This window comes from Tinamus guttatus, unplaced genomic scaffold, assembly GCF_059628265.1.
Source record: "Tinamus guttatus ecotype Peru unplaced genomic scaffold, ASM5962826v1 Tinamus_guttatus_pri_ptg000202l, whole genome shotgun sequence".
In the NCBI taxonomy this organism is placed as follows: domain Eukaryota; kingdom Metazoa; phylum Chordata; class Aves; order Tinamiformes; family Tinamidae; genus Tinamus; species Tinamus guttatus.
In genome coordinates, this window is record NW_028288736.1 from 4446918 (window position 1) to 4461722 (window position 14805).

Sequence of the window (14805 nt, forward strand, 5' to 3'; positions counted from 1 at the left end):
AAGTGTTATGAAAAGTCGTGCTTCCAAGTGGTGTTATGAGTAATAAAAACAACTCACCTTAATCTTGCTAAACATTATTACATAAAATGGTGATTAAATCAACTACAATTTGGATAGCGCTTAAATACTGCAGAAATGAATTATATAGAAAAGCACATCAGAAAATGAATAGCTCTCAACAGGATTTGAATGGCATTCAATACAAAAATAACGTAATCACAAACTTGAACACAAAATGTATCATGTAATTGCTAATTAACTGAGTACTATTTATCCTGTGTACTAAAGAGGCCAAGTTCTTAAGGGGATGAGGAAAAAAAAGGATACACTTGGATAATTAAAGACAAATGATGCATAAGAACAAAGGGTTTAATTAAATTCTAATAGGTTACTCTATATCTCTTATCTCAGACTGTAAATATCTCAGACTCAGATAGTGACCTGAATTACTACCCATCTTCCACTGTTCTAAGGAATTCCATTCTGTTCTTGCTCCCTGGAATGAATCATACTCAGCACCCTGGGGACCTCATGTCCTACGGGATTCAGTGGATTTAGCTGTGGTGGACAATAACAGTAAGTTGCCAGCTAATTACTATAATTAAAGCCTATCACTTCACTACAAATTCTGACATTTGTACGGTGACAGCTCTTTGTTAATACTGAGGAGACATGGAGTTACAAAAGTATGGAGGAAAAAAAAGCAGTAATAAATAATGTTTATGAAAAGAAGGAAAGAAAAAAAATGAAAAACATACACATTATTGTTTTGATCATTATACCCAAAAGGAGAAATATCAGCAACAGATAAGCACACAAAACGTTCACCTATATGAAAAGACATGAGAAATTCTGTGAGTACGTAGTCCTCAAGGCATACAGAAATAATGCCACAGAAGTCAAGTGTACTTAATACAGCCTTAGCAAGGCATTTTAAACTCAAAGGAAAAACATGCTTTCCCAAAAGCATAACCTGTCAAAAGCCCTGCCAAAGATAACACAAAAGCAAAAAAAGTTAATAAAACTCTACAAAAGACTAACAAAAATACTGATATTGCAAACTAATCATTACCTTCAAACAGAGATAAACAATAGGATACATGCACCCTTATTCCTCAAATCTTAAATCAACACCCAAATAACAGCTAATTTGTACTGTGAATATTTACAGTGCTTGCTAGTTGAACTTGGCAAAACATTCAGGCTGAGCTGGGCTACCTGACAGCCAGGGTACCAGTGCAGGGGGGAAAAAAAAAAAAAAAAAAGCTTATCTCAGCTGACTGCATGGAGGAGGGTTTACAACACCAAGCATGAGGCAGTAACATTACTCTCTGTGCCCAAACCTGAACTCGTTTCCTCACAGCTACGGTCTATGCCTTGCAAAGATGTGTACGTTGAAACTGAAGTCTTTGACATCTACTCATTAATTTTTACATTTGTCTCTGAAACTGCTTATACAGACCACCGTCAAAGACAAAGGTCATTTAAACACCTGTTGGTTGCTTGACATCACATTCTATAGCGAAATCCTGAAGGCAGATGCAGTAAATATTTTGTGAATGTGCAGGCCAAAGTGGCAAACCATTATCTTTCTTCTAGGAAAATATTTATCTTTCTAGAGAGGTTTGCAATTTCCTGTGCATGAGTCAACTGACAGTATCTGGGTCTAGTTCCTTCTATACACGTATGTGCATGTACGCACACACTCTACAGACCATTGATTTTATTCCACTGAAAAACTGCTCAGGAATTTTTCCCTGAAGCTAAATATCAGGCACTGTCAAAAAGTGCAACCATTACCTCCTGAAAAAGTGAGCACCTTAAACCCTCACAGTTTAGGTTTTGGGAGCTATTCGTAAGAAAAGCATATACTGACAAAAAGGTTAATAAACAGCTATTAGCCCAAAATGTTAAAAAGAAAAGACTCTTGGGAAGGGGGAGTTTAACACTTAGTTTTGCCAGCACAGATCTGAACTAGCCAGACTATTTAGTCATGACATGTGTACAGAGATACTCAGGGCACATTTGAAAGCAATATAGACTGCTTAAGCTTATTTGCTCAAGCTCAAGGCAGTGTGCCATCCAATCAGCTCACTGCGAGTCAACTGGGGTCTCTGCCCACATGCTCAACCGAATATCCTTTCTTGTTCATTTGAATCCATTATGTTTCCAGAAACAGGTTCATCTCAGAGTAAAACTCCTGAACTACAGGATACCCTTCTCAAAATCAAGCTCCTGTGCCAGCAGGGTGGCACCTTGCAGATTACCCAAGAGAGAACCACAATGTTCTGCACAGCATACCAAGTGCAGAAGCTGAGAGCAGCAAAAGACCTAGAGACCACAAAAAAGCAACAATAAATATGCTCTCAAAGGTTGTCTCCCCAAAGTGGCCAAGATGGCTGTCTTACTACTTTTCAGTTTTATTTGTGCAGCTCAGCAAAATACTTGCAGATTAAGCCTAAGTACGTGTACAGACTAGCACAAGACCTCTTTGCTACTTCAATACCTCCCTCCATCAGCGAGGGGAGGGGGGCGGGAACAACAAAAAAAAGCACTTTTTCTTCCATTTCAGGAAGTGCTAGTTTTTTTTTTTTCAATGTTTTTTGGCTGCTTCCATGGCTTTGCAAATATACACAAATACGAATCTTCTGGAACAATTTCTTACTTGAGTTTGCAGAACAGTAACGATACTTCTGCTTCTACAGTCTGTGTGACACACTGGAAATGGTACCACCCAGAAAACTGGCGTTTACTCAGTAATTACTTTTCATGCAGTCAATTTTAGTTAGTCATTGTCATATTAAAGCATTTAGAAATAGATGAAATATAAACCCAGATTTTTTTGTACAGTTTCTGAGATTTGTGAACTCAGGAAAAAGAGAAATAAGTGTATATCGTCTCTTCAATCTCACCATGACAGAATGATGGTAAGTTGACATGTACACCAGTAATAGCTTTTAGACTTTCGAAAGCTGCTTCCCTCTGAAACTGAAGGTGGACTAAGAACAGAACAATATCAAACCTCAATGACAAATGCATCACCAAGAAAACAAACTGCTGGACCAGGCTAAAAAGTGATAATTTTTTAGAAGATTAAATACTACTTTGCCCCACAACCATGTTTTCAAAGAATACTGATACAGCTACAACACTACCTTAATAAAAGTAATGGGATTTAGCTTACCTGATTGAATAATTCCAGTAACAATAGAGAGATATTCCTCAGGTTCTTGATCAGTAGAGATTTCTTTGCTGCCTCCATCTAGAGTCAGTATGTCATAAAGAACGTCTGAATTCTCCACTCCACAAAGCAAAATCACCACATCATCTGGAGGTTTGAGAATTTGCTCAAGAAAATAACCTCTTTTTTGATTCAGACTTTTAAGAAGTCCACAGGATAGTATCAGTAGTTTACATTTATAACAGGATAAAGAAAATAATTCCAGGTGCTTGACAGATGAAGTGTCAAGACTATACAGTAAGATTCCTTCTTCATTCAGTATGTGTCTGAAGAGAGATTTTAAATACAGAGCCCACTCTTCTGCTTCTTGTTCATAAATCACAAGGACATCCTTCGTATGTTCTAAAGAGAAGAAAAGATTTAAAAATCATTTCAAAAACATTTGGAACTCATTTTAAATTTCCGAAGCGAGAAAGTTAGTTTTTCCTCCCTCTGAATACCTTGACACGCTCAAGAAACAGGGCAGAAACAGGACCAGCCTAAAATGACAACCATCACCCTATTTCTAGATGAAGGCAGAAAGATAGTCCACAAAAACGCTGACCAAACAGCTCAGAATATGGTATGCTCACAACAGCTTCAATTACTATTTAAGAATAAATACTGAAATCACAGTGTTGAAAACAGATTCCACTTGTACATTCGACAATAATCTATGAGTGGTACTGTTAAAAATGCAACATTTAGCTTTTAATGAGAGAATGAAGAATACATATTTGAGTATTAGACAACACCAACTACAATAAAAATGGAATTGATATGCTGAGGATATTTTGGCAATATGGTATTAAGATGGTTGTAACTTTTTTTGTACTGCCTTTATTCTAACAAAGTTAATTATGAATCTATGAGATGAATGAATCTAATGAATCTAATGAAATTAGGAATCTAATGAAAATACACCTAGGATGGCTTCTGCAAGTCCAGTTTTCTCTCTGAGATGTGAAACAATGCTAGTAAGACAACTAACATTCATATATGCTGTTAATAGGGGGATGGCCTGAAACTGTACTGTAATTTGCTGATCAATACAAATACATATTAAAATATTAAGGTAGTATAACTCCGCTGGAGTAGTTCAAAACCACAGGGAGACTCACAACAGCCCTGTGGGGCAACAGCAAGAGCCTTAAAAACAGATGCAGCTGATGTACTATTTCTGCTCTGCTCCACTGTATCTCCCGCATTCCTGATGAGCCAGGCAACCCGACCAGCACTTGCATGTCATGCACCACGAGAACACCAAAGGAAAGGAAATACATGGGAAATGGTGGACATTCACAGAGCTAAAACATTTCTTGAGCACACATTAGATCTGGAATACTGGAATACACTTTTGGGTAGCTAAGGAAGATGAACAAACTGTTAGGGATCCCACTGAAAGTCCACGGTGCAAAGAAAGAAACTGAACCTAGACCTCCAAGGTCCAGAATTAGTGCTGCACCATTTGACCTTCCTTCTTTCTAAAATAATTTCCAGACTGTGTTCTCTTACTCTTTAAGTTCACTCAGGTAAACTGAAAATGGTAGAATAGAGATGTTATGACTTAGCCCCTTGAGTTTATAACATGTCTATAAAAAGCCTTGAGAAAGCTTCTTTCTTTCAAAAATTTCAGTGTATTCATCCTTTTTTTTTTTTTTTTTTTCCCTCCTCCTGTAAGGGGGAAGAAAAACGAAACCAAAAAAGGTTTGTCATGGGAAACCATACGGGACTGCACTGAATATGGTAGTGGCTGATGACATTTCAAGATGACTGACTCTGAATAATACTCTTAAGTGCTGTGATGTTTATTAAAACACAAAAAATACATTTGGAATACTGAAAGCCACATCTGCAAAAAAAGGATTCTGAAAAATGTCTGCTGCTGAAATTCTAAAATTCAATTATAAAAACAAATAGTATCACAGTCCTTATTTAACTCAGGTTTTCTGTAAATATCTCAAAGAAAAAGAGCAAAAGGATATGAAGTCCCAGGTGTAGTTTCAACAGTGGAAACTGTATTCAGAGTAGTAAGGCAAGAAAGTCTTTCACTCTGACCATACCATTTCACATTGCAGCAGAAGGTATAACCAAACAACTTGTATTTCCAGTCCATAATATCTAAAAGCACTAAAATGGTCCTTTGCAAGTACTGACTTAAAGAGGCTGCCTAATCTCTGAATTTATATTTCGTTTGAGCTTGTTTAGTTTCAATTTCCACCCACAAAATGTCACTTAATCTTTTTTTCTGCAAATCTGAAGAACTATCTGCCCTCAGAAATCTCACACTAAGGTCTTCATACTCTCACAGAGCAACTCTTAGCCTTGCCTCGGTTACAGACCATTAAAAGAGCTTATCACACTTCTCACAACTCAAGAGGTCTGCTGGAATTCTTACCACTCTTTTTGAACTTTGCTGAACTCTTTCAGCTTCTCAAAACATTTTCTGAGGAACCAAAAGCTATGTACAGGGTAGCAGTTCCTTGATACAGTATTCAGGAAGAATAAAATCTTCATCTCACTTGATTTTGGTTTCCCAGTCGTACAAAGAGGGATTTGTTAAGCATCCTCTTGGCCAGCAAGTTGAGTTTCTTCTCCACATAAAGGACAGGACTGGGGAGGAAGGATGCATACCCGCACCACATCATTTTGCAGACTAGAGAGGCACCCAACAGGCGCTGCTAGATCCCAGAGCAGCAAAGTACACCAGACCTGATAGGCATAGTTCAAGAGTTGCCTGTGTGCTGGGAAAAAATGAGTAGGTTTTTCAGCAGAATATCTGTAAAGAGCTGACATTATACAATGATCATAATAGAGCTATATGCATAAGCATGAAGTCCACCCTTGTGGAAATGAACACTACAAGTACTTAAAAAAAAATGGATAAAAGTGAAAAATGGGCCTTAAAGTGATAAAAGTAGTGATTATTTTTCTGTATGGTGTTTCTACACTTAAGTCTGCAACTTGGATCTTTGTGAAGATTAAGAGCTTTACAGATGTTTACTGAAGGCTTGATTACATTTCTTTTTAACGATATTGATTTTTAAATGAGAAATGAGAAAGAATGTTTTATTTGTATGAGAAAAGGGAATGAAATATACATAATACCAAACTTCATGGAAGAAAAGCTCTAAGACATGCATCTCATAAAACTTTAACTTAATACAGCTGCCATATTTCATTTGTCTTTTATATCTGTTTAAGAAGAAAGAAACATATTGCTGAAGAAAGACTCTTGCTGAGCAGGTTTTATGCTGCAGTTTGATGCAATATTTCTTACTTTGAAGACAATGACAGCTCTATTAAGTTATGTATACCTGGCTTCAATTTAGGATGGGAAACTAAATGTGGCTTTGTTTTGAATTATTTGCTTATTTTTCCCCACCATTGATTTTTTTCCAAGATGTACCTCCAGATTGTATATTAACAAAGTTATCTCCCCAAAATTGTACTTATAATGAAAATTTTAAAATGCATGCATGACTACTGGTAGAGCCCTAAGAATAGTTACTAGCTCTCCTATTTCCTACATATACTTTAATTTTTTTCTTGCTTCCCTTAGAAATATTACTAAGGAATAGATTCTTGAGGAAGGCTTACTTGAAAATTGCTGCCTACCCAAATATCCGTCTTCAAAACATTATCATAATGCAAAACAAAAACTGAATTCTGTCTTTAGTTCAGGATTTCCTAATACTGAACACACATCAACACTTTTTAACTTTTCAGCTAAAATTTTTCTCCATCATTATTTTGATCTCCCATTGAATATTTATTTGAAGTTATTACACCTGGTATATAATGTAAGTTAAGGTGATTTTTTTTCCTTTGAAAGTTAATAATAATAGAAACTATCATAATAATTAAGCCGTGCTTCAACTTCTACTTGGAAACCAAAATAGAAATAAAATGTATTATTAGTGCAGCAATGAGAAACAGTAAGAAAATTTATGCAGTCATCCATAGTACGAGTGAGTTGGAATCAAGGTTTTGCGCATGAACAAATCAACGATCAAAAGATACATTTTGAAAGAAAAAGAAACAGAACAAGTGTATTAAAAAGTAAAAGCTAACCTCCATGCAAAAGCTGTGATGTAGGAAACACATTAGAAAATCAAATAAAATAAATTTAAAGTTTAGGGCTTATAGCTACTTTTAAAAATGTTCTGCCATTTCTAAAATTAAACAAAATTTGCAATCTCAAAAAAGCTAGACTCTGTTCTTCTACAAGTCAGTAAAAAGTATTCGCCTATACTAACCTTTGATAATATCACTGATAGATCACAAAAGCGCATCACCTTCACAGATGCGAATTATCCTCTGTCTTCAAAAGGCTTAATATTTGTAGACTCTGTACTCTAGATATTTGCATTTTACTTCAGTTGTTCCCAGAAAAAACAATATTAAGATAATTTGCTTGACCTAGGGAAGCCAACTGAATGGCAACAGCATAAAACTGAAGATAGGGGAATTATATAAGAAAAGCTTTTTTTTGTTGTTTTTGTTTTTCTCCCCTAAACCAGTTTTCACTGTAACTTTCCTTCCTCCTACTCCCTCTACTCCAACTCCAAAGAGGATCAACCACTAAAGAATAAAATGCATTCTTTTTTATCTCTTGCTGTAAGACAACTCTTCAGCTACCTGCAGGTAGGGTAGGATGGGGGGGCGGGGCTGTGGTTTTATAATTTTCCATTTTCTGACATTTTGATGTAATAAGTGTATAAAACTTTGTCAGCACAAAATGAGCTATTGTCCATCAGCAAGAATTTAAAACAAGTATACCTAGTGGATATCTCAGAAGAGAAGTGGAAAAAACACATAGTATAAATTGTTGCTTATCTTCTATTATATAGATAAAATATATTACAGGCAGCATAATAGCGCAACATAGGCAGGGATGACATCTGCTCATCCTTAATTCACTTGTGAACAGTAGACTACACTTTAGGATTACCATGACCTCTTCTGAAACTAAACTTAAAGAAAGAAAGGAGAAGAATAGTTTCTAGATGTCAATCATATTCTGGTCAGAGAAAAAAATCTGATCAGATTTTTTTTTTTTTATTATCCTAAACCTCTAGTTTCACTGACCAAGAAGAATATCACGAAGACAAACGTAAAACATTCTACCACAAGACCCCGTTGCATGAGAATATTTTTTTTGTCTAGTGTCTTAAGTCCAGAGCTTTGTAAACTGCTAGGGTTTGAAAAAATGTCCATTTTTCCTCAAGGCACCTCCTCTGATTCCCCTTTCTCCCCATTTTCTTGGGGGCATGCTATTTGCCATAGGTTGAAGGGTCATAACATAATGACAGAAAACAGAACACGGGAAAAGGAAGGAAGTCCAGATTCCTACCCCTACACAGTTTTGTTTAAACGGTTTTAATTCGAATGCTTAGACTGAGACTCTAGGAACACAAGAATTTGAGTTTCTTGACCCACTTGCAATCTTTTCACAAGGAAATATCCACTTGTCTGTTTATACTCCTTCACTGATCATTTAGAAGTGCTACAACAAGGAACTACAGAGTTTCACTTAGCCTCTAAACCACTCCTGCAGTTTCACATTTGGAAACAGAAAGGGGACATTTAATTCAGCATTAATCAGCGTCCCTAACACAACCAACTGCCCCTCACCCAACTACTGGATTTATTTTCCCAGTCAGAGCACCTGACACACATCTACTAAATGTATCTTAAAAAGCATCTCTAGCTCTTGGTTGCTGGAATTCTACAAGGCAAATCCCCTGACACAAGTCAGAACGGATTCAGCACGGGAAGGACAGAAGAAAGCACTTTAGAAGCACTTGCAGATAATGGAAAATGTTTTCAAATAAGTCATGTTGCTTCTCAAAGATGTTCCACTAATTGAAATGAAAATTATAAGAGCCTGCTTCTAAACTTTAGAGTGGGATCTTGAAGAAGCTAAATTGCTATAGCATTGTGGCACACCTGTTTCAATTAAAGCAATTATCTCAAACCACGGGACATTCATGTCATCATTGTATCAGATGGCAAAGCAGTCACACTTCTACTCTCAAATGCCGATTTAACTAGCACATAGTAAGAACATTCTCATCATTTATGCGCCTTCTGTTGCTAATTACTAAGTTGTTTGTGAAAACAAATACTTGCTCTATCCTTATACAACCAGGCCTCATTTTTCATCATTCTCCTCCCCAAGCTCAGTGTGGTTTGGAGAGGGCAAACTGACATCCACCACAGAAGAACCAATTTCCTACAAACAGGATGAATTTAGGCCTGATTTTTCAGGCCTTCTCAGTAAAGAAATATCTTTGGCCATTACAGTGCCAATGGCGACACAGAGCTAAGTAAGTTGGAATAGCTTTCCACAGCACAGCATTGTCCCGTGTAGACATAACCATGTAGACAGAACTGGAAAGATGACCAACTACGAAACTTGACAGGGTTAACGCTACGCCCTCAGGGCTGTTTTTGAGCCCCTAAACAGACTTAATCCTGCTGGGAAAGGAGTGATACAACCTTCTCTCCTCGTTTAGATTTTTGCCTGACCTGTCATGTGTATGCTAGGGTAATCATGACTACTGCAACTTCCTCTGTGAGGCCATATTCATCCACAGATGGATACTGACCAATGCATAGGTACTTCTTACATTTAAAATGAACAAGGCCACATATGAAGATGAAATAGAGAGGTCAGAATTCATTTCTATACTTCAAAAGTATGCTGCCTTTTCCTCTATTACCCACCAAGGCAAAAAACAGTGATCTCCTTGAGAGCAAATTTTTACTGTTAGTTGGTTTTACCAGAACTAAACCAAACGACCTTCTAATTCAGGAGTACTTTAGACATTAATAAATCTTGAAGAGAAAAAATAGCATAATGGCAGGAGCAATATGCTACTTCTGAGCATTGTGGAAAAAGTCTTTAAGGCCACATGAGAACCTGGATAAGCTGCATCAAGTTTCTTTCAACTGCTGTTATTGCTCATGGAAACGATCACTACCCAAAACTTACTTGTATATTATCCCCAGAACCATCTTTAAACAAACTGGAAATATTTTAAAATACTCCATCCAATACTTTGCAAAAATAGTTTCAAGTGAATTGCAGGCTTCATTTCAATTTAACTGACACATATAAAACCCCCTGACTTTTCAGTCATTCCGGGCAGAGGAGAGGAATGATAAGTGATTAGGAATGTGTATTTCTCACCATTTCATCAATTGCCCCACTTATCATCAAGCTTCCCATTATACAACATCAGTTGAAAAAAAAAAAAAAAAATCTGTGATCTTTTCCCTTTCCTGACTGATTCTGTGCTGTTCTGATTTCTCAATTATTTAATTATAGGAAAGACTACTACACATCAGCTACTTACAATAAAGAACCAGTTCTACTTTCTCCTAAAATGTTATGATCTAAGGCAAACACTCCGACTCCAGTCATTGAGAATAGCCATAGAACAATTCATGGATAAAACATACTACCTAACTTCTACAAGAGCAGCAACTGGTCCTCTTAATTTGGACTGAAATGTGGACATTGTAGAGATTTTGAAAATGTGAAGAAAAAAAAAAAAAACCCATTTAGCATTTTCTTGATGCCACATAACAAAACAAGTCTCCTTCGCCCAAAGGGCCTGGGAGAAACAGTTTCTGTTCAATGCAAAGAGTATGTTTAAACCATTGTGCTGTAGTAAAGTCCTCCGGTTTCAGCTCACCTCTTTTGTCCCTTTCTTACAGATATGTGACAGTCAAAGAAAAAAGAAACAAACAAATCTCTGATCAGTGTTGGATAAACAATGTTTTGTCGTTGACCTTTCTAACATTAACAATGCAATGCACACAGAAGTTAATCAAGTAGGAAATCATTGCATAAGTATGTATAGGTTTATGAAATGAACAGAGCCAGCAGTCTACCAGAAAAAAAAATAGATGAATTCTATTCATCTATATTCACCAACAATGTCAGCAAAATACTTACTTCCTTTATTAAATCCACTCCAGCATCATCTCTAATGCCTTCGGATATAAATTCTAAATACTAACTATATAACGAACTATTTTTATTTCTGTCCATCAGACAAAAAGAAATTGAGTTAGTGTGAGCTTGCCTTCACACAAATCATCCACAGTACTGTAAAATCAACTGCAAAGTCCAAATACTGTTAAAGTTTACATAAGATAAAAGAAGTTTCCCCAGCACATATCTCTCCTCCACATAAGTTTAATATATTAAATACTCTTTTCCCCTTGCAAAAGTCAAATTCTGAAGTCATTACCAGTCCTAAAATGAGACCCAGCTGCAGAGCCGTATAAATATTCAATTTAAGTCTTTCTATAGCAGATAGCCCTCACAAGAGGGTTTAACATGTCTACTACTGTCTTTGACCCAATATGCTGCTTCCTTAAAATGAACCAGTGGCAGTTCTGTTGTACTGCAGAGCCCAGAACTGGACACCATACTCCAGATGCGGCCTCACCAGGGCTGAGTAGAGGGGCAGGATCACCTCCCTCGACCTGCTGGAGACGCTCTTCTTAATGCACCCCAGGATCCCATTGGCCTTCTTGGCCACGAGGGCACACTGCTGCCTCATGGTCAACTTGTCGTCCATCATGACACCCAGGTCCCTCTCTGCAGAGCTGCTCTCCAGAAGGTCGGTCCCCAGCCTGTACTGGTGTCTGGGGTTATTCCTCCCCAGGTGCAGGACCTTGCACTTGGCCTTGTTGAATTGCATGAGGTTTTTCACTGCCCACTTGTCTAGTCTGTCCAGGTCCCTCTGGATGGCAGCGCAGCCCTCTGGGGTATCAGCTACTCCTCCCAGTTTCGTGTCATCAGCAAACTTGCTGAGGGAGCAGTCTGTGCCTTCAGCCAGCTCACTGATGAATAAATTGAACAGCACTGGACCGAGGACTGACCCCTGGGGGACACTGCTAGCTACAGGCCTCCAACTAGACTCTGCACGAGCTCTGCCATCCAGCCAGTTCCTAACCCACCTCACTGTCCACTCATCTATCCCCCACTTCCGGAGCTTGCCCAGGAGGACACTGTGAGGGGCAGTGTCAAAAGCCTTGGTGAAGTTGAGATAGACGACATCCACCGCTCTCCCCTCATCTATCCAGCTAGTCATTCCATCACAGAAGGCATATCCAAGGATACTGTCTTCCATGTCTACTTAGAGAAAAACAAACAAACAAACAAACAAAACAAACAAACAAACAAAAAAACAGAAGAAAATGGAAAAAATATCCTTCTTAAATCACTTATGAGACCAAATTAAACTTGATCTCATTACAGTCAGTTAATCTGTGCAGTAGAAGTCGGAAGGACTAGGTGGGGCTAAGGAATTATCACAAAGTATTTTGCTTCTTTAATGAAGAAGCCCTTTCAACGTTGTTTTACCAAATCCATTTAACCATTTATAAAATAATATATATATATATCATATGTTATATATATATATATATGTCATATATTCCATCACCACCTTCTTTTTGCATACATTTTATCAATTCCTAATAGAAGACACTTTAGACACCACTGGTCAACATGCTACCAAATGCTAGCTGCTCAACAATATCTTACTGGTACAGATACGAAACAACGTGCAACCTTACATTTTGTCCTCTGAAGTTTATACTGACCATGCTCCTTCTTTCAATTACTTCAGATTACTGCTATAACTGCATGGACGTTTTCAGCAAACAACACTGTACTGCTACCAGAGGCCCTGCACACCTTTATTCCAAAACTGCTTACGCTCATTCCAGCAACCTACTTCATTTGCCACTTGATCTGCTCCTCAGCTTGCTTTGCCATGCAGCTGCCTAAATGCTTCTATTGTCACAAAGGGAATTGAGACATGGGGTAAAAATCAAGCCTCTTCGAGTACACAGATGTAAGAAAGGCCACTTGCAGCAACCGTTAACGGTGAAAGGTAAGCCTGTGTTAACATTCAGCTGCCAAGGGAATACTTTTGAGGTAAATTTGATTGTCCATCCTCACTAAGCTTTGGTTCACATCAGCTGGCCTTGAGACACATTAATCGCATCCCTTTTACCAGATGCTTTTCAGAAACACATCTGACACTTGCTAACACCATAGCACCAGCCTGGAGCGAGCCCAATAGCTTACCCCCTCCGGCAATCTCTCCAAATGTCCATTCTGTGGCTCTCAGACCCTTTGCACAAACTGTTGAGCTCAAACCGTTTTCTGGTGCAAGTGCTATTTGACAGTGTAGAGGAAACGAGCCAAGAGAATACACACCAACTGGTCACTCAGTGCTAAAATGCAATAAACCTGTACTTGCATTTGACAAGGATATTGACTTGGACAAAGAAGGTGCTTCAAACTATGTTTTTTGAACATAACCACTTTTGCTAAATTCACATCTGTAATGGACTGGTATGCCACAGACAGTCCTGTGATATTTCATTAATTTACGGTTACCCGAATGGGCTACAACAAAATAGAAGACAAAATACTTTACACCTTAACACACAGAAAATTAGACTTTTTACTGTAATAATCTCACAACCTACTTGCAAGCTAAAACATAGGAACATGGATTGCCACTTTAATGAATTCCATACACTTCTTCATTATTGAACGTGCAGACTGTGAGTCTGCCAAAAAAACAGAGCTGCTCTAAGCTCTTGTAGAAAGCTAAGTGACAATTTAGCAAGAGCATTACAAGAAAATTAAAATGAAACTCTACTCAATGTACTCTGTTAGCAGAAAAAGCTTCTGTTTCCAAAACCGATATCTGTAAGATCTGCCTCTAAACTCTCATAGAAAATTTTTTCTCCCTTTTAATCGTTACAGACTAGATTTCATTCATTCAAGTCAAAATTAGACTTGGCCACCTCTAAAGTAGTTCATCTTGAACAGGAAACAGAATTGATAGGGAAGAAAAACAATTTTGGAAGTTTGATAAGATCATGGAATTACAATATCAGAAATCCTTAAAAACATTTTTGATTAAAAACACTGACAAGATTTCCTCTGATGACACATATCAACAGGGCAAACTCCTCTGACAAGCATTAACTGAAAAATTAGCCTTACTTTCTTTTTTACATGGAAGAAAACTAAAGCAATAGGATTCAGTGAATTACCTTAAAAGCAAAAATCTTGGTGTGGGTGAACAATGAAGAGGGTCTTTTGAGTTTTCTGCAGTTTATTGGGTTTGCTAGGGAAAAAAAGTATACATCCTTTTCAAGCATAATTTTCTTCTACAATTTGATTCACACTCTTACATTTTCTGTTAACCTAGCCCTGTCTTTTTAAACTGCTACTTAAAACTTTCAAAGAAATTAGAAATGTATCTTTAGGAACATTCTGCTATGAGAAACCATTGTCCGGACATAGAGAAAACCATTTAGGAACCCATAAAGATGTTGTGTGGTCTACGTCGTTTAATTAAAGCCTAATCAACTTCTCCCAAAGTAAACAAGAAGTTGGACTCAAATCAATCACACAGATAACGTATTTCAGTTCCCTTGAACAATGCGCATTTAAAAAACAGTCATGACCAAACAGACACTTTTCAGAATTCTTTCAACTGTCTTTCTGCCAAGTCAGCTCCATGGGTATGAGC

At 37.5% G+C, this 14805-nt stretch overlaps 1 protein-coding gene across 1 annotated transcript in view; it reads right to left on the reverse strand.

Moving 5' to 3' along the window:
• LOC104569604 (B cell scaffold protein with ankyrin repeats 1) overlaps positions 1-14805 on the reverse strand; it is a 51025-nt gene that overhangs the window by 18577 nt on the left and 17643 nt on the right. Inside the window, exon 2 of the mRNA XM_088524027.1 lies at positions 3185-3583. The gene's annotated coding sequence lies outside the window, so the exon portion shown is untranslated. The remainder of the gene's footprint in view (positions 1-3184; positions 3584-14805) is intronic.